Source organism: Chenopodium quinoa, unplaced genomic scaffold (assembly GCF_001683475.1).
Source record: "Chenopodium quinoa cultivar QQ74 unplaced genomic scaffold, ASM168347v1, whole genome shotgun sequence".
NCBI classification, from domain to species: domain Eukaryota; kingdom Viridiplantae; phylum Streptophyta; class Magnoliopsida; order Caryophyllales; family Amaranthaceae; genus Chenopodium; species Chenopodium quinoa.
In genome coordinates this window covers 5410184-5429714 of record NW_018742263.1, presented here as the reverse complement: position 1 = coordinate 5429714, position 19531 = coordinate 5410184, and positions in this window count along the sequence as shown.

Sequence of the window (19531 nt, the reverse complement as noted above, 5' to 3'; positions counted from 1 at the left end):
TTAGCAAACACACCACCCATGACCTTTACTCTCTCTCCTCTAACGAGCACTCTCCTCCCACCGTCGGCGACCCCGTCTTTACTGGCAAAACAGCCTCCTTCAAACCCTAAAATCAGCAAAAGCAATCCTAAATCGAGCGAAATCAAACCCTGAAATCGAGAGAAATCAAGCCCTAAAGCTTTGAAAATTGAAGAAACCCATGATTTTCGACTTTCATCCACAAACCCAAATTATTTGATTTCGTTTAGGGAGGAGAGATTGAGAATTTGAGATTTCGAGGAGGGAATTTCAGGGTTGAGGGTGTTGATTTCGAGAAAGGGGCTAGTGGTAAGGGGGAGGAGAGGTGCACAGGGGGAGTTTGGCACACCGGTGAAGTAGGCTGGGCGGCCGGTGCGTTGGCGTGGTGGGGGGGGGGGCAATTGGGTGATTTAAAAAAAATATTTCTAAAATAAATGTAAAAAAAAAATAAAAAAAAAAAAAAACTAACTATAAACTAATTATAGTTAAATGTTTAGTCAAATTAATCATTTATGTTACATTTGATTTAATATAAAAAATTTAGACATTTACCACTAAGAAAATTAAAAGTTGGAGTTCACCAAAGAGAATTTCCTTCTTTTTTTTTTTTTTTTTTTAATGAAAAGGTAGCACTAACATATTAATAAGTTAAATCAATCTCTATCCTTTAAGGGAGCAGAGCCACACAAACTAGTCCATCATTTGTACGGGTATCCCATCTAGCAATATGATGGGCGATCGTATTACATGCTCGGCTAACATGAGAAAATAAAAATTCATAAAAAAGGCTATCATGCCTAATATCATCATAAATAAGGTGGATCGGAGTAAGCCCATCACCCCTGTATAATACTCCTTGGACTACACTTGTTTCATAACTCTCAACGTGTACCTTACTAAAGCTATACCTCATCGAAAGTTCCATACCATATCTAGCATCAAGCCCCTCTGCAGTTGCAGGGGCTATAAATAGTATGCGACAAACACCAGCCAACAGAAGCAAACCCGAAGCATCTCTCACAGCAACCCCAACCAAGCCATTCTTCCCTTGCAAACATAAGCATCAACATTGATCTTTACCATCCTCGAGCTCGGACAAACCTAGGAAGTACTATTGCTTGCAGTCTTGTGACTACGCAATTAGGGTACAATTATCACCTTTTCTTGCATATTCATAGAACTCCTTCACCAACCTCACAAAACTAGCTGTAATGAGTATCACATTCAAAATTTCAAAGCCTAAAACTTTCTTGTTTCTACATAACAGCCAACCCACATTAAAAGCACCAACAATTCTCGGCTTCTTCGCCCTTAATCTACTTGCTAACCACTCCCACCTATCCCTAAAAGATGAACGAACCAGGAGCACCCTCTAAATGTCTAGCCAACTCGCTATATCATCATATCTCTACATCAGCCACACAGTGAAATAGAGCATGAAGTATTGACTCATTTTCAGCACCACATGCTTAACATGAAGAGTATTCTATCACATGCCTATACACTAGTCTCTCCTTGATAACAAGGTTGCCTTTGTAAGCACTCCAAATGAAATGCTTAAGTTTCGGAGAACCATTCATATGCCAAATGCCCTTCCATAACTTCGCATCCTCCCCAACAGAACCCCCCATCCACTTGCATATCGCCACTAGTCCATGTTGGCCAATAACATAATTTTATAGTGAATATTCCATCCTTTTTTTAAGACCAGAACAGAGCATCATTAGTGTGTCTCTAAGATTAGGTAGTGGATAAAATAGAAGCATTGATATTATTAGGAAACATGCTAAAAATCATCTCCTTATTCCACCCCACATTAACCTCAAGCAAAAGCTCATTCACCCTCATCTCCATTACTGTCAGAAGGTGGCGTTGGATATTTGACTTTCTGATCATCACAAATCCCAGGGTCAAACCACACCTTGCTATCCTGCCCGCATTCCACACGCCAAAACATGCCATTTTGTAATAAAGACTTTGCACCCCATATGATTCTGCGCGAAAAGCTAGGATTATAGTGAGGGATTTATGTCTTTGTCATGTGTAATTACTAGGTATATAAATGGATCAAATTATGGAGATAATTAAGTTCGTTCATTTGGGTCGTCGTTATAGCATAGCTAGAGGTACTAACGATCTTTGGGCTAAGTAAAATAGGCCAAGCCCAATTGGACGAATCCTATAAAGGTCACACAAAGGGCATAGATCGAGCACGAGAAGACAAGGCCCATGACGGGCCTCATCCCCTAGTATGGCCGACCATATGGAGTGGTATGGAGGAGTTTAGGCTTCGTTACCTACTCTAATTATAATAGTATTATATATAGACTAGGTGCCTAGGGTTTGAACATAACAATTCAGTGATCAGTAAGATCAAACCCTAATTAGCAAACACGAACCTAATCCCTCTCATACTCTCTCTCTCTCTCTCTCTCTCTCACGTATCTCTCCTCCTCTCGATGCCAGTGGTGTGGTGGTAGTTCGTGTGGTGGTCGGTTACCATTAAAGGTGGTGATCGTGGTTTTCCTCCTTCACTTGACCAATCTAGTATTGGTGGACGGTTCGTTCAAATCCTGTGGACTAAGTAGAGGAACAACGCTTGGGGATCTATTCTCTCCCTGATTTGTTAGTCGCATAGCTTCGTGGAGATCATGCTTCAAAGATATGATTATGTGTCTTGCGTGTTATGCATGCGGTCTTAGGATAGATGCTTAATGAATATGATTCATGTTTTTCCGCATAGTACCTAAGAACTCCTACATTGGTATCAATTAGCCTCTTGCATGAACACTCTTGATGATAATAATACGATTATTTGAAGTCCATGTTCTTAATTTTATAATCAATTAAGAGGGAGAAACATGGACTTCAAATATTAATTTATTAAATCTTTCAAAAGTTGATTTATTTGATATTATCCACATTTAAAGTTGCTAACTTTGATGATTATCCATAATTAAAATGTTTAATTTTGGATAAGATTTGTCAGTATATTATGAGCATATTCTAAAAGGATAATAATTGATTTAAATAATGTGAGTTTTTCATAATTAGATTAGGATATAATTGATTCTAAAATTATTTTATTGGCTAGTAATTAGTGTTTTGGGTAAAAATACCCCTAAACACGTGGCCCAATAAGAGAGGGACGTCATTCCTGGAAAGGTACAACATGGACCACTCACCAGTTGACACGTGTCACCCTAGATAACCTCAAGAAATTGCGGCCTTCTAGGCCTAATTCCCAAAAGCGCCGCAAAACGGCGCAACCCATTAGGACATCCTGACTTAATGAAGGGCACATTTTCCAATGACCCTATAAATAGGTAGATTTCCCCCTTTTTCAGGGACACGTTCATTTATTACAACATACATACATTCTCTCACATCAGAGAAAACACCTAGTCTTGGAATCGGAGAAGATCTCACTTTTACCTTTTTCCACACCTTTTCGTATTTTTTGACTGATACTAACTTGATGTCGGAGGCGGAGCTTCTACCAACCGGAGTCTCTATGTTTCGCAGGTATAGACCACGTGGGACCAATCTTGGTGACGTAATTCTTCTAAGGGACCAGAAAGCATCCAAAACATTTGGTGCCGTTTGTGGGGGGAGTGTCTCTAAGATGGTTCAAGAGTCTGTACCACCACCTGAACTTAGTCGGCCTAGAGTTAATGGAGAGGTCTATTCAGACCAAGATACAAACAACGACTGTGAAGTCTAAACCCATGTGGCCCCTGATGGGTCACTCATTTTTAAGCGCATCCGTCCCATACATAAATTTGGAACGGGTCAACAATGAAGCTGGTCTAAGTAAATCTACTAGACCACAGGCTGGGAAAACCCAATCATCCAGAGGGATTGTTTCCGTTACTAGGGATGAACTCATGAAGATCATGACTAGTTTCAAGGGGGAGATCAAGGACCTCATCAACAAAAGGATGATTAGCTCTAGCAAGGGTCAGTCGGCCAAGAAGACTCCTCAAGCTAAGAGGAGAAAGCCAGTCAGGGATAATCAGCCTACTCCACATCTATAGGAGAAGGCCACACCTGCAATTAACTGGTCTAAAATCCTTTTAACTTCAAACGGGCACAAGGAAGGTCATCCGGCAAGTTCAGCTAGATGGTAGCAAGAAGACTTTTTCTGATGCTTGACACATCATCGAGCATAATAGGAGCCATCAGCTGTCTGAGTCAGCCTCTACATTAAGCTTCTTAGACAGCTTCAAAAACACTTCAAGAAGAAATTATCAATCCTTGCATGAGAGCCATAAAGTAAGCACGTCTGTCCAAAAGGGCCTTTAAATGATTGGGTTAGCCCCGTATATGGCACATATGCCATACGGGAAGTATGCCCCACCTTTCATGTAGTCGGCCCTCTTTAGAGGACATACGACATACAATGTCCAACCCTTAGATTGGCTGCTCCGTTTGCTCAAACTTAGTGAACAAAATTCTTTGTTCACCAAGGAGATAATCGAGGTGGCTCACCCGACCAAGGTTAAAAATGTGTTGGTTGGTGCCTACGATGGTATCACCGACCCTGAAGATGACCTCATCGAAGGAGTTATTTCTTCGTCGTGTGCAATTATTAGATATATATATAGATCAAATTATGGAGATAATTAAGTTCGTACATTTGGGTCGTTGTTTTATCATAGCTAGAGGTACTAACGATCTTTGGGCTAGTAAAATAGCCTAAAGCCCAATTGGACGGATCCTATAAGGTCACAAAAAGGGGCTAGATCGAACATTAGAGGATGAGGCCCATCATGGGCCTCATCTCTCTAGGTGGCCGGCCATGTAGGGGAATTTAGAGGGTTTTGGGCCTCATGCCCTAGTCTAATTATAATGAGATTATAAATAGACTAGGTGCGCGGTTCGTGGCGGTGGTGGTTCGTGTGGTGGTCGGTTGTCAATAAAGGTGGTGATCGAGGTTTTCCTCAATCACTTGACCAATCTAGTATTGGTGGATGGTTCGTTCGAATCTCTTGGACTAAGTAGAGGAGCAACACTTGGGGCTCTATTCTCTCCCTGATTTTCCGGTCGAATAGCTTTGTGGAATTTACGCATCAAAGGTATGATTATGTGTCTTGTGTGTTATGTATGTGATTCTTGGGATTAGGTGATTAATTGAATATGATTCATATTATTTTCGCTGCGTAGTGTCTACAAACTCCTACAGTGGTATCAGTTAGCCTCTTGCATGAACGCGCTTAATCATAATAATACGATTATTTGATGTCCACGTTAATTTTATAATCAATTAAGAGGAAGAAATTAATTTAATTATAGTTCAATTATTATTTTAATGTGACTAAACTTTTGAAATTGATTAAATGCAATTTAATTATGCTCAAATAACCATGAAGAGGACCGAATTTTAGCCCTAAAGTGCTCGAAATTTTCGAACACCCTAACCCTAATTTTGGAATAATTTGGAAATTCCTAGCCCTAAAATATGTTTTTTGTGCTTGATTTTGTTTTAATTCGATTTGTTAAATGTTTCATAATTTTAATTGGATTGATTTATGCATAAAAGCGTTTTATGTATGATCATCAATTTAATTTTAAGAGTTATAATTAAATTGGGATTAATTTTATGATAAACCCTAATTTTAAAGTTGAATATGATTTAATTTTAATTTTGGACTGATTTAATTAAATTATGATAAATGTTATTTTAATTAAATTAAATTAAAAAACAAAAAAAATAAATTAGTTTCAAGGTCAGCAACCGCGGCAAGGTGGCGCAACCACGGCGGCTGCCGACCAGGTGGTCAGTCCAAAGGGAGGGGAAGGGGAGGGCGGAGGTCCAGTGGCCGTGGACAACAGTGTGCAAGCGCTACACAGCTGCTGCCACGGCTGCAGCAGGGCTGCTGCTGCTGCCTTGCGCGGCAGTGGCTGCTGCAAAGCAGCCAACTACCGTGGCTAGCCAAGGCTAGCCAACCACGGTGGCCTGCAACCCAGCAGAAGTTGCTGCCACGCTGCTGCCCTTGTGGTAGTGGTTGCTGTTGGCAGCTAGCCACTGTGGCTAGCTTCGGCTGGCCAACCACGATGGCCGGCGTGTGTGGCACGTTTTAAAAAACGGATATTTCACCAAATGCCACTGAGTACTTACAAAATTCACCAAATGCCATCGAGGTTTTCAAAATTTACCAAATGCCACTAACAAACCCTACAATGACACCTCGTGCCACTAATAGCATATGAACGTTAGTTTTTCGTTTATGAAAATCTTATTTCACCAAATACCATTACTTTGAAAAATTATTTCACCAAATGCCATTACTTTTTAAAAATTATTACACAGTAATTATTTATTTTAATGAACAAAAAAAATATTTTTTTCGATTTTCGTGACGAATATTGTTTGGGTAAGGTATTGGGTGTCATTTTGACCCTATATGGGTACAAATTAAACTCGAAATTGGCAAAAAAAAAAAAACGTAAATATCCCGTTTCGTATTTTTTCTCGAAAAAAAAACTACGATTTCGACATACAAAACGAGACGTATATGTTATTTTTTGTCAATTCCGAACTTAAATTGAACTTATAAAGGGTCTAAGTGACCACCTAAACCTTACCAAATCAATTTTCAAGGTTAAAAAATAATGACATGCTAATCGAAATATTTTTGCACACGTAAAACGGAGCATTTTTTATTCTTTTTTGCCAATTCTGAGCTTAATTTGTACTCATAAAGGGTCTAAATCCCCAAAACCTTACCCAATCAATTTAGATGGTTAAAAAGTAATAACACGGTAATCGAAATATTTTTCAAAACACAAAACGGAGCATTTACGTTATTTTTTTGTCAATTTCGAGATTAATTTGTATTCATAAAGGGTCAAAATGACCCTCCAAACTATACCCGAGCAATTTTTGCCACGAAAATCAAGAAAAAATTATTATTTTTATTAATTAAAATAAATAATTATAATGAACCAATCTTATCATGACACGTGTTATGATTTAATCTTAATGACAAACGGAGTTAACGGCCGTTAGTCATTAATGACATTTGGTGAATATTTTAAAAGCCCGATGGAATTTGGTGAATTTTGAAAACCCTTGATGGCATTTGGTGAATTATTTAAGTACTCAGTGGCATTTGGTGAAATAGCCGTTTAAAAAAAAAAAATTATGTTTTTGAAAAATATTTCAAAATAATTACAAATTATTTTGGGATAAAATCGTTTTATTTTGGGATAAAATAAAATCTTTCAAAAGTTGTTAAATTTGATATTATCTATACTTAGTTTGTTAATTTTAGTGATTATCCATAATTAAAGTGGTTAATTTTGGATAAGATTGATAAGAATATTCGGACGATATTCCAAAAGGATAATAATTTATTTAAATAATGTGATTATCCCATAATTAGATTAGGATATATATAATTGATTTTAAAATTATTTGATTGGCTGGTAATTAGGATAGAATCTCCTAAATTTGTTAGGATAATCATAGAAGATTAAATATGATTTATCTTTCTAGATTAAAATATGATTTGAATCTATCTCATGACTAAATTAAATATATGATATTTTATAAACCGTCATGAATAATATATGATATTATCTAATTATGATTAAAATATAAGATATTTTAGGAAATGCGTTGACTTTATTATGAACATTCGATGTTGTAGTTTAGACAAGAATGTTGAGTGATTTATTATATTGCACTTTTATAATATATGATATTATGTTGCTACATATAGACTAGTATGGCCCATAGATTCTAAAATACGACCTGCGCATCGTGATGTATTTTTGTAATCTAAATACGGTTTGCGAACCGTTAAGTATTTTTGTAACTTTTATTTAAAGTAAATAGAATAGTTATTCAAATAGTGTTAGTTTAAAGAAGCCCATGAAGTGAAGGCCCAAAGGAGCAAGGTGGATGAAGATCCATGATGATTCAAGTGGGAGCATTTTTATTTATAGTTTTCTTAGGACTAAGGGGCCATACTATGTCATGTTTTATTTTATTGCATTAGTAGATTATGCATGTTAGATTTTATTTATGTTGATTGAAGATGCGCTAGAGTTCACTAAATAATCACAACATAATAAATCTAGGTCCCAGTAATATTGAGATTGCTTTTCCAATTAAAAACCAAATGAAACCTTCGAATTTTATGACGGGTCATGCCAAAGCTGGGTGTCATATTATATCTTTAGGACGTTGGGGTAAATCAAATTTTACAATTTTAATTGGTTATGCTCAACAAGGTTACCTAAAGATTTTAGAACCTTGAAGCAAAGGGAAATAATTAAACATGTGATGATTAATTATTCAACCAAGAATTACAAGAGTTGTAATCAGTAAAGAGTTTACTCACCTTGAAAATGTAATGGTTGATGGGAGAGCCAAAGTCCGGTCAATTATTGCACGAAAAAAGGGTCTTGGAATCACTTAAAATTCAATTTGGATCATTTAATCATTGAATAAAGTGTTTTAAAGTTACCTAATGACTGCGTTTATGGTACTAATATTAAATTAAAGATAATTATTAAACTATGCCTTATTTTTACATATATGGGTAGTCGTAACTATGATGATAGTAATTCTTTACCTCCAACAATGAAAACAAGGCTTAACTTTCTCAACTTCAACGACTGGGAAAGCAAACTTAGAAGTGTTCTAAGGAACGAAAATCTCGAATTTCGTTTAGACTTACCAATCAGGGCAGATTTAGTCCAGGCATGACTCTTGAGAAGCATTTGAGAAATGTTTCAGATTATAAGAGAGTCGCGCATGTGATGTTGTCTTCTATTCTAGAGGATTGGGCTAGAAGATTAATTGACTATGAACCTTATCTCTTATTCAAGTGCTTACGTGATGTTTGCTATGGAATTCTGAATTCCCATGTTGATGGAGAAATGGATGGAAACATCATGGAAATCATTAATATGGTTCCCAAGAATGACGACTCCTGGATTGGAAATATTAGGTTTGAAACCTACAAGCTCAACGACAAGATAATTTCGAGAAAACTCTTGCCAGGCTAGCCAATACAGATTTATGTGGATACAATGGTTAAACTATTTGACCGCATGAGTATGTTAGGGAGACCATATTAAGATCATCAAGTTCATGATATAATTATGCATTCTGTACATGATGGTTTTGACCTCGAGAAACTTTGTCAAGATGATGAAGATTCCGCAGTCAAACTAGTTGATTTACTCAAGAATCATGTAGAGGATTACCTGAAAGAAGAATAAGCCAGTACTTGAATAAGGATGTCCCCACTACGATAACTAATGAGGTAAGAGTTACCTAAAGTTATAATATTTTAATTTTGACTTAGGCATGTGATACCAAGTTGCAGTGCTTAACATTGTGATGTTGCGCAGGAACTACAAACAAGTGAGGCTAGCAGAAGAGGGAGCTTGAAGGTGCAATAGAAGTTTTTGAGTGGCCAGAGAAAGCTTCATAGTTTATTTTCTGATTAGTTTATCAGTTTTAGAACAATTTCCGTTTTCATGAGACAATATTTCAGTTTTTCGAATACTGATTTGGTTTACTTGGCTTGGAAAAGTGTTGATCCATGACCAAGGTAATAAATTGTTTTCATTTTGCTAGATATGAGTTATTTTTTTTTTATGACATTGATATAAGTAGATCACAAAAGTAAATTTAGATAATTCAAAATACACTTACTTATAACAAAGTAAGGTTAGGTCACATAAACCATTTGCACATCCAAAGTTGTGGACGGACTCTTATTATTATATGATTATGAATCACTTGAGAATTAGAAGTCATGCTTGATAAAGTTAAAATGACCAAGTTGCCTTTTAGTAGAAAGGGTAAAAGAAGTTAAAATGACCTTTTGTTACTCATACATATGATGTATGTGAACCAATAAGTTCAAGAGTTAGCAAAGAGATTTAACTACTTCATTGCTTTTATTAACGGTTTAAGTAAATATGTCGATAATTACTTAATGAAGTAAAAGCTGGAATCATTGAAATGTTCAAAATTTCAAAAATGAAATGTAAAAATCAGTTTGAGATGAATAATTAACACCACAATATGATTGCTGTGATAAATATATAACTCAAAAAGGATTGATCATCTAAAGGATTTGTGTAATTAATTCACAATCCAGGAACGCTACAATTAAAATGTATATTTGAAAGCAGTAATCAAACTTTTCTTGCCATGGTTCGATCTAAGATTTGAATGATTTTCAAATATCGTTTTGAGGATATGCATTAGAACAACAACAATTGCGAATATACTAAACAAAAACTTAACCAAAGCAGTAGAAAAGAAGTCATAAATGTTATGGACTGGAAATGTTCCAAAGTTATTTTTTCTAAACAGAATGAGGGAGTATGAAATCCATGTAAAATGTTTACAAGATGACATAATAAACCCTAAATCAGAGGTATTATTCCTACAATCGTATAGAAACAAAATGTTTGTTGCTCGCGATAGTGTCTTTATAGAAAGAAATGTCTTCCTACAAAGCCAAGTGGGAGTAAAGTTAGATCCCGATGAGATTCGAGATGAGCAAAAAATGGATATGGATAACACTATATCAGAGACGAAGGCGCATGAAATCAGCTAATTTGATAAAACATGTGTCGAAGCAAGCTAATTCAACTAGCGAGGCTTCTATCGTCCTACTTGAATGAAAAGCTTCAAAGAGTTGAAGAGAATAATTCTATTGTCGCTCATACCTATCGTAGGTTACTTAGGATTAAAACAAACAGTTTGTTGGAATTCTAGTAAAAGATGGATTCTAAAATTTTCCTATTGGAATGGTTGGAACCCATGCCCTACAAGCAAGCTTTGGACAAGTGCCAACTCAGGAAATGGCTTATAGCCAAGAAATCCAGTATTGACTCCATGTCTGTGAAGATGTGTTAGTCCATGATAGTCTTACAAATAGGGTCAAACCTATTAGTTTGGTAAGCCTATTCGGATTCTTCTAATGATTGCTAATTTCGATTACGAAGTTTAGTAATGGAGATCAAAATCACCTTCTTAAAATGTTCTTGATGGTGGACATGTATATGATACAAACTAAGAATCTTGAAATCCGAAAGTCCTAGAAAGTTTTGCAAACTTCAGAAATTCATTTACGGATTGAAGTAAGCATAAGGGAGTTGGAACATTCGTTTTGATTAGACAATCAAAGAGTTTGATTTTCTTAATAGAACGGAAGAATTCCTGTAGAGACAAGAAGTTTAGTGGGAGCAATTGGTCTTCTTAGTCTTGTATGCAGTTGACATACAATTCATATAAAATGATATATCAATGCTTGAATAAGTCAAGCAGTGGTTACGAAGTTATTTCTATATGAAGGACATAGGAAATGTTGAATACATATTGGGAATCAAAATCCACAAAGTGAATCTTGAAGAATGATTGGACCTAATCAAGATAATTATATTGATTAGGTTCTTGACAAGTTCAAGATGCAAGACTCTAAGAGAGGAATTATTCCCATGTACTACGCTCAGTAAGACTTAGTGCCTTCAAAAGCTAATAAAGTTGAATTGTATGGGTAGTGTACCTTATACTTTTGAAAAAGGTTCATTATATGCGCCATGAAATGTAAAAAGCAAGTTGTTATATATGACTTGTGACAAGTTTCAAGAAAATACATAATAAGCATACAGAGAGTTACCAAGAACAAATCCTTTAGCGCTTAAGAAGCACTAAGAGGAATTATTGTGTTAAAAGCTAATTTAAGCAAGTTGTCAAAAGGTTACACGAATGCAAGTTTTCCAAACAGGCAAGATGATTCTAGATGGTGATCTAAATGCATATTTGTGTCTAGATGGAGAAGGACAGTGAGCTTGAAGAGTTCAAAGCAGAGCACTGTGACTAACAGATTAAACTATAGTAAGATACTTAGAGAGGAGGTTTAGATTAAAATATCATGTGACTAACAGATTACCTTTTCCCAAGAACAAAGGAGCCAGGGTCAGGTCATAAATCCAAACTTATAGATATGAGATATCACCTCGGTTATGAGATCATTGACTAGCGGAAGATCATGTTTTGCAAAGTTTTATTATGAGTGAGAAATCACTAAACCCCTTCCATAGACTAAGGTATGAGAGTCATATTAAAGTCTTAGGATTGAAGCAAGTTATGTAATTAAAGTTGTATATGTTTTGAGAAAACATATTACATGAGAAATGCATCAATTTGCAGAATTATGTTTAAAATAGAAATTATTATTTCTCCTATTTAACTATGGTTTTGGAAATTAAATAAAATGTTCAAAATAATTATGAATTAATGGGCTTATCAGGTTGATGACTTGGTGAATTGAAACCCCACAAGTGAACAAAATTCAGATATTGTTTAAGTTCCTAGTTTGAGATCATTAAAGTGGACATAAATGATTTCAATAAATGGACTAGCATGTAAGATTGATTGGATAGCGCAGTTTCATGGATTATAGGGGCATAGTGATGCTTGGCCAATCACTTGGATATGCATGAATGATGTATGATCGAACTATTGACCTACTTTGAAGTTCAAGTATAGAGCTTCCGGATATATTAGTGGATTCCTCTGACATGAGTGGAACATTGATTTCATTCAATGGATGTCATGACTATGGTACACTAAAATGTCTAGCCGTAACTAGAGATTATAAAGGGTGTTTCCTGGTTATTTCAGAAGTTGAATGGGAGGCTTGTTGCCATAATATTGGATAGAGTCTACCTATTAAATTAGGAAATGTGTCATGGCCGCTTGAAGAGGCAGAATTCAGAAAATACGTGCCCGCGTTCAAATGCATTACTCAGTAATCATTTGGTTTTGTAATTCTAACTCAGTAATCAAGAAACGATTTGTAGATTAATATGATTTCGACATGTGATGCAATCACATTATCAAATCGACACATATTGACTTAAGGAATTTGAATATTGCACCCTTGTCTCAGATAAGTGGGAGATTGAAGGAGTCATGTCTTCGTCGTGTGCAATTACTAGATATATAAATGGATCATAGCTAGAGGTACTAAAGATCTTTGGGCTAATAAAATAGCCTAAAGCCCAGTTGGACGAATCCTATAAGGTCACACAAAAGGGCTAGATTGAGCATTAGAGCACGAGGCCCCTCATGGGCCTCATTTCTAGGTGACCGACTATAGGGAATAGATTTCAAGCTTTAATCCCACTAGCTTGAACCCCACTGTGATCATACACTAAAGTACGGTGGCGTCCAAAAGGGAAGAAGATAGAGTAAAAGAGTCGCCAACAAGTTTTTTACGAACTTGTAAACCGTTCATAGGATGAAGGTTACACCCCTTAACGATCCAAGAGATCGTCAACTCCATAAGGTGTAGAACCAAATAAGGGTTCGGGGATGAAGGTACAAATCCAACCTAAAAGAGATTGAACCTGCCCTAATAATAGGCCTCTACTTTATTCTGATCGTATTCATGTGCGCTTTTTAATTAACATGCAATCAATAGGATTAACCCTAAACCTGTTTAACTATGTCGGTTGAATATTAATGCATAAATAAACTATTATTGGCGATCACTTGAATTATAATCACGTTAACCCTAAACAAGATTATTAAATTTTCTTATTAAGCGTGAGTACAAGTATTAAATTCCCTTTAAACATGCATAAAAGGTGTGATCAAGCAATAAAGAATAAATATCAAGTAACACAATAATAAATATCATGAATAATAATTATAATAATAATAATAATAATCATCATTATAAAATTATAATCATAATCAAAACAATTTATAATCATAAATAAAATAATCATCATCAAAATAATAATAATAATAATAATAATAATAATAATAATAATAATAATATTCATAATCATCATAAATTATAACAATTATAATCATAATCATGTTCATGTTAATATTAAAGCATAATAATAATAGCAAGATCTTAGGCATGATACAAACAAGATTAATAACAAACCCTAGCATGTCACTAAGCAATAAAAACCAAATCTTTAGCCCTAACATGATACTAACAATCATAAATATTAGGAAGAAAATAGGAAGCATCGCAGGAATCATATTTAATATTAAAATTACCCTAGACATGATACTAGGAATATAATAATAACAATATAAACATGATCTCTACATCATAATATCAATAAAAAACCATTAAAGCACTTACTTTGATGTCTCGTACCTCTTTCTAATAACAAAATACACACGTTAGTAACTTCAAGGAAAATAATAAACAAACAATTAAATTAAATAATTGAAAGAGAGATTTGAGACTAAACCCTGAGAAATTAAACCTTTCACGTCTAGGGCGAAGGCAACTTCGAATATGGCTAGGTGTTTCTAGATCTAATGAATGCGGAATTTTGTATTTGAAAAGATATTTTAGAGAGAGAGATGAAATAATCAAGAAAACCTTATGAGAATTGGTGAATGATTAAGAGAGAATTAGAGAATTAATGATTGCGAATGAAAACTGATTGTAGGTGAATGAAAACGGAGTTTTTACGACGTTATTTATAGAGAAAATCAGCCAAAAAGATAAAATAAAAAAAAATAGAGTCTGACGCACAAAAAACAGAGCTGGCGCCAACATTAGGCTATTGGCGTCAAGCGCCAACACTAGCGCTAGGCGCCAATGCTAGCGCCAGGCGCTACAGCTGGCGTTTGGCGTTCAATTCATGCGTTTTTGTTTTTATCATATCTTTTGATCCAGAAGTTGAAAAAAGACATATAATATGCCGTTGGAAATCTCTTAAAGTTTACTTTCCAACCCAATTAGAATCAGATTAAAATATTTTGTAGCTAAAAAGATATGGCCAAAATAGTGGAAGGGTGTCAGTTTTGGATAAAGTTTCATGTCTCATTCATATCTTTTTCGTTATAACTCGGATTTCATATTATAATATATCATTGGAAAGATAATTTCAAGATCTATCCAACCATTTTAAATTTGGATAAATATTACGAGGCACAAAAATAAAATCTAAATATATTCCACTTCGTACAAAACAAGGATTCTTAAAAGGAGTAGTTTTATTCAATTTCAAACTCTTTAAAACATAATTATCAATCCTAACTCCATTAGGATTTAAAAGAACCTTCTATAGTATTCTAAAAGACTATAATCAATCCTAATAGCTTTAGGAATGATAATTAATAATAGGCCATCCTCTAGATCATTGGGCCGCATATAAAAACCAAATCGGGCCTAATTTAGTATTTTGGCCATAACTTCCTCGATATTCATCGGAATTGGGCTTATAATATATCGTTGGAAAGGTCTTTTCAAACCCCATCCAACTACACCATTATTGGATCCTTATCATGGACCAACCAAACTGTATTGTCTGTTTTCTTAAAATAAGTTTTCAAAAACAGAGAGAAGAGAAAAGAAATTAAAAATATCCGCAACACTAGACTTTCCACACTTTCACTTCATTCGATTATGATTCGACGTGAAAGGTACTCATCACTGGGTTTGGTTTTGGGGAGACACAAATGGGTGTCTACACCGGCCATGTTGGGGAATTAAGAGGGTTTTGGGCCTCGTGCCCTAGTCTAATTATAATGAGATTATAAATAGACTAGGTGCCTAGGGTTTTATGTAAGCAATTATTTGATCATTTGATCAAACCCTAATTAGCAAACACGAAACCCAACCCCTCTCAAAATCCTCTCTCTCTCACGGCTCTCTCCTCCTCCTCGGTGCACGGTTCGTGGTGGTAGTGATTCGTGCGGTGGTCAGTTGTCCATAAAGGTGGTGATCGCTATTTTCCTCAATCACTCGACCAATCTAGTATTGGTGGACGGCTCGTTCGAATCTCGTTGACTAAGTAGAGGAGCAACACTTAGGGCTTTTTACTCTTCCTTATTTGCCGGTCGAATAGCTTTGTGGAATTCACGCATCAAAGGTATGATTATGTGTCTTGTGTGTTATGCATGTGATTCATGGGATTAGGTGCTTAATTAAATATGATTCATATTATTTCCGCTGCGTAGTGCCTATAAACTCCTACACTCATGGCGTACACTAACCTCTTGTATCTGTAGGGGTTGGATGATGCCATATGGTGCAGATGTTTCCCGATAACCTTGAAGGGCATAGTCCAACAATGGTTTGGCAACCTGCAAGCCAGATGTATTGATAGCTTCAAGAGGCTTGCCTTCTTGTTTGCTTCTAACTTCTCGATGAACATCCCTGCCAAGAAAACAAGTCTCGACTTGAGCACCATCAGGCAGGGAGAGAGAGAGAAGGATTGCGCTCCTACGTTAGGCGGTTCAATCTGGTGAGAATCCAGATTCAAGGACTATCTGACGAAATTGCATACACAGACTTCTTTACAGGTCTAAAGGATGGGTGAAACTTTAAGTTTGACCTTGTTAGGAATAGGGTTTTCACCCTCCAAGAGGCGCTAATGGAGGCGGAGAGATTTATACTCGAGTAATTATATGTGTTTAAAGGTTTTCTCAATGGAGATGCCTTTTCTAACACCTTACTCAATTGATTTTTCCCATACCCTAACTAAGGTATTTACAGGGAAAATCATGAGTGAGATTTTCTCTTCCATCAATGTGGGAGAGTTTATTATTCCTTTTATTTTTAAATCAAAAATAATATTATATATCAAACAACTAATTAATCAACAAGTGGCACACTTAGGAGAAGAGTTAGGTAAGGACCACAAGGAGGGGAGGGGACCAAACTTGATCCCCAAGGAGCTCCCTAAGAGCCGACCACCTACACCCTTTAACCACCAGTTAGTGGCTTCCACATGGCACCCCAAAATGGGCACCAAGGCAGCCGGTTGGGCTGCTCCCTACGACCCAGTTACTGTTGGCCTAGGCTTGTGGCTTGTGGCTTGTGGCTTGCGGCTGCAACCTCGGCTCAGCTAGCTGCTGGCCATGGCTTGCGGCTGCAGCCTCGGCCCATCAGGTGTTGGCCTTGGCTTGTGGCTGCTGCGTTTACCAGGCTGCCGTGGCTAGCACGCACCAGCTAGCCTAGGCTCGGCTTGGTGCATTTGCTAGCCACCTCGACTATACGAAATTCCCCTAACTAGGCATCGGTATGCTCGGGGCATTCCGATCCTAAGGGTATTTTGGTAAATTGTTGATTAATTAGTGATTTCACCGTCTCGTCCTTTATTATTTTGACTCGACTTTCGATGCTCCAAGCTCGAAATTCCGACGTGTAAATATTAATTACTCAAGTGACTCATTAATTCCTTCCGAATTAATTCGTCGTGTCAGTTCGTTAGTTGCTTGGATGTGACCTGAAGGGTTCAGTCAAAATTAAACTATAATATTAATTACTCCCTCCATTTTTAAATACTTGCTCCATTTCTCCTAGCGCTGAGTTTTAGGAGAAATGAGAGAAAATAATAATATATAGAGGTAGTTGGGTAAGTGGAAGAATAAAAAATTGTAAAAAGCAAAAGTAGTAGAGATGATTGGAAGAGTGAAAATATGTGGAAGGTCCTTTAGGTGAGAGAAATTAGTTAAATATTGTAAAAGTTTTTCAAATAAGGAAATGGAGCAAGTATTTAAAAACAGCCAAAAAAGGAAAGTGGAGTAAGTGTTTAAAAACGGAGGGAGTATACATTAATTTTACTGATCGGAAGCGGCCTCTCCTAGGCATTCCGATCACTAGACCTCACTGAATAATTAGATTTCTAATAATTCTAAACCCTATATCGGAATAATACACTTGTTAAAAGGAGACCATTCCTACCAATCTCCCACTTGTCCTTCCAGACAAGTGCACTTTTAGTGTATATCCTTTTTCTTATGTCGCTTAATGTCTCTTCATGAACTATAAGGTAAGATTTATTCGTCATTCTTATTACTTCTAGAAGTGTTTCTCGATCCCGAGTCTGACCGTCAATAAACAAATGATTTCTAAAATTTATCCAAGCACAACCATGAATTTTCACACTGTCGCTCTTTGAGAGACCTTGTAAACAATAAATACATCTTCCCTATTTTTAATAGGGGGACATTCTCTGTCTTATAATGTAGCTTCTCTTACTAAGAGGACCTAGCCGCCTGAGTGTTGCCGTTATAATCCCCTTTTATGGCAGACGTTTGACTAACATAAAAATGGACTAGACTCAAACAAGAGAACTGACAGGGTAAAGCCGTATCCCCAAATCAAAAGTAATTCCTAAATCCTTAACTAATGTAGATAGGGAAGTAGGGTCGAATCCACAGAGAACGGATCTTTCTATTCCTTATTAACTAATATAATCTAGATTATGAGGTAACCAATAATTATATTTGAATAATAAACTAAACTACGGAGATCAAGAATAAGGAAAAAAATAATAAATAAAAGGATCTAGGGCATAGGTTCACCAATAAATAATATTCCAAGGTTGAATATAATAATCATTCATCAATGCAAGTATTAATCAGATTATAAAGGGCTTTCGCTACGTATTATAATCACACAATTAATTTACCGGTATTAAATCTCATCTTTTGAATCTCGACCTAACCATTTATAAATTAAATTGCCTATTGAAACTAGACCTAAACATTAATTCTCATTTGTCGAATCTCGAATCAATATTGTCTAACTCATGCATAAAAGATCAGGCCTAATCTAGTCACAGAGCATTAAATCAATTAATAGGAAATTATTCTAGCATTGACAATCAATAATAATAAATTGCCCTTTCATATTATTTATGGATCCCCATAAACCCTAGAAATAAAACTACTCACACATAATAGAAACTAAACTAATCAAAGCAACAAAGTAAGACATGATCAAAGGAAAATAACAACTAAGATTAAGAGAAGAGAAATAGTTACCAAACAAATCTGGAATTAAGAATGGATTAAGAACAAAAGTGTGTGAGAGAGAAAATCAAAGAAAACAATTAAGAGGGTCAAGAAAGAGTAAAAAGAGAGAGAGCGAGAGAGATAGATCCTCAAATCGTATTACGGAGGAGTATTTATACTCCGTACAAATCCTAAACTAAAACAAACTTAAACGACAAAATTAACTCCTAATATTTACACGCGCCCGATCGGGCGAGGCACCGCCCGATCGGGCGCGCCTTTTTGTTCTTCAGGTACACTCTCACGCCCGGCCGGGCGCGCCTCCGGGCGCCAGCCTCTTTGGCCGGGCAGCTCTCTTGGGCCACTAATTGGACTACGATTGGGCTCCAATTCTTCGGGCCAATCTGGGTTTCGTCTTCCGGTCTTGAATACTCGCTCCAAATGCCCCAGTATCACCTATACCGAGCCCTTAATCACCGATTCGATGGCTCTAACCGGCCCTGGGCTATAAAATCTGGTCGTGCTTCTCTAATGCTCGTGATTGCTCCAAAATATCTCGGGAAAATACTCCGAAAGTGTAAATCCCTACAAACGTCAACCAAATCTATGAAAACACTAGAAAACACCAATTAGTAATAAAAGTGGCTCTAAAGAGCCAAAAACACTACTAATTATGACCAAGGGACGGGGGTAAAATACTATATAAAATAGACATATCAAACTCCCCCAAGCTAAACCTTTGATTGT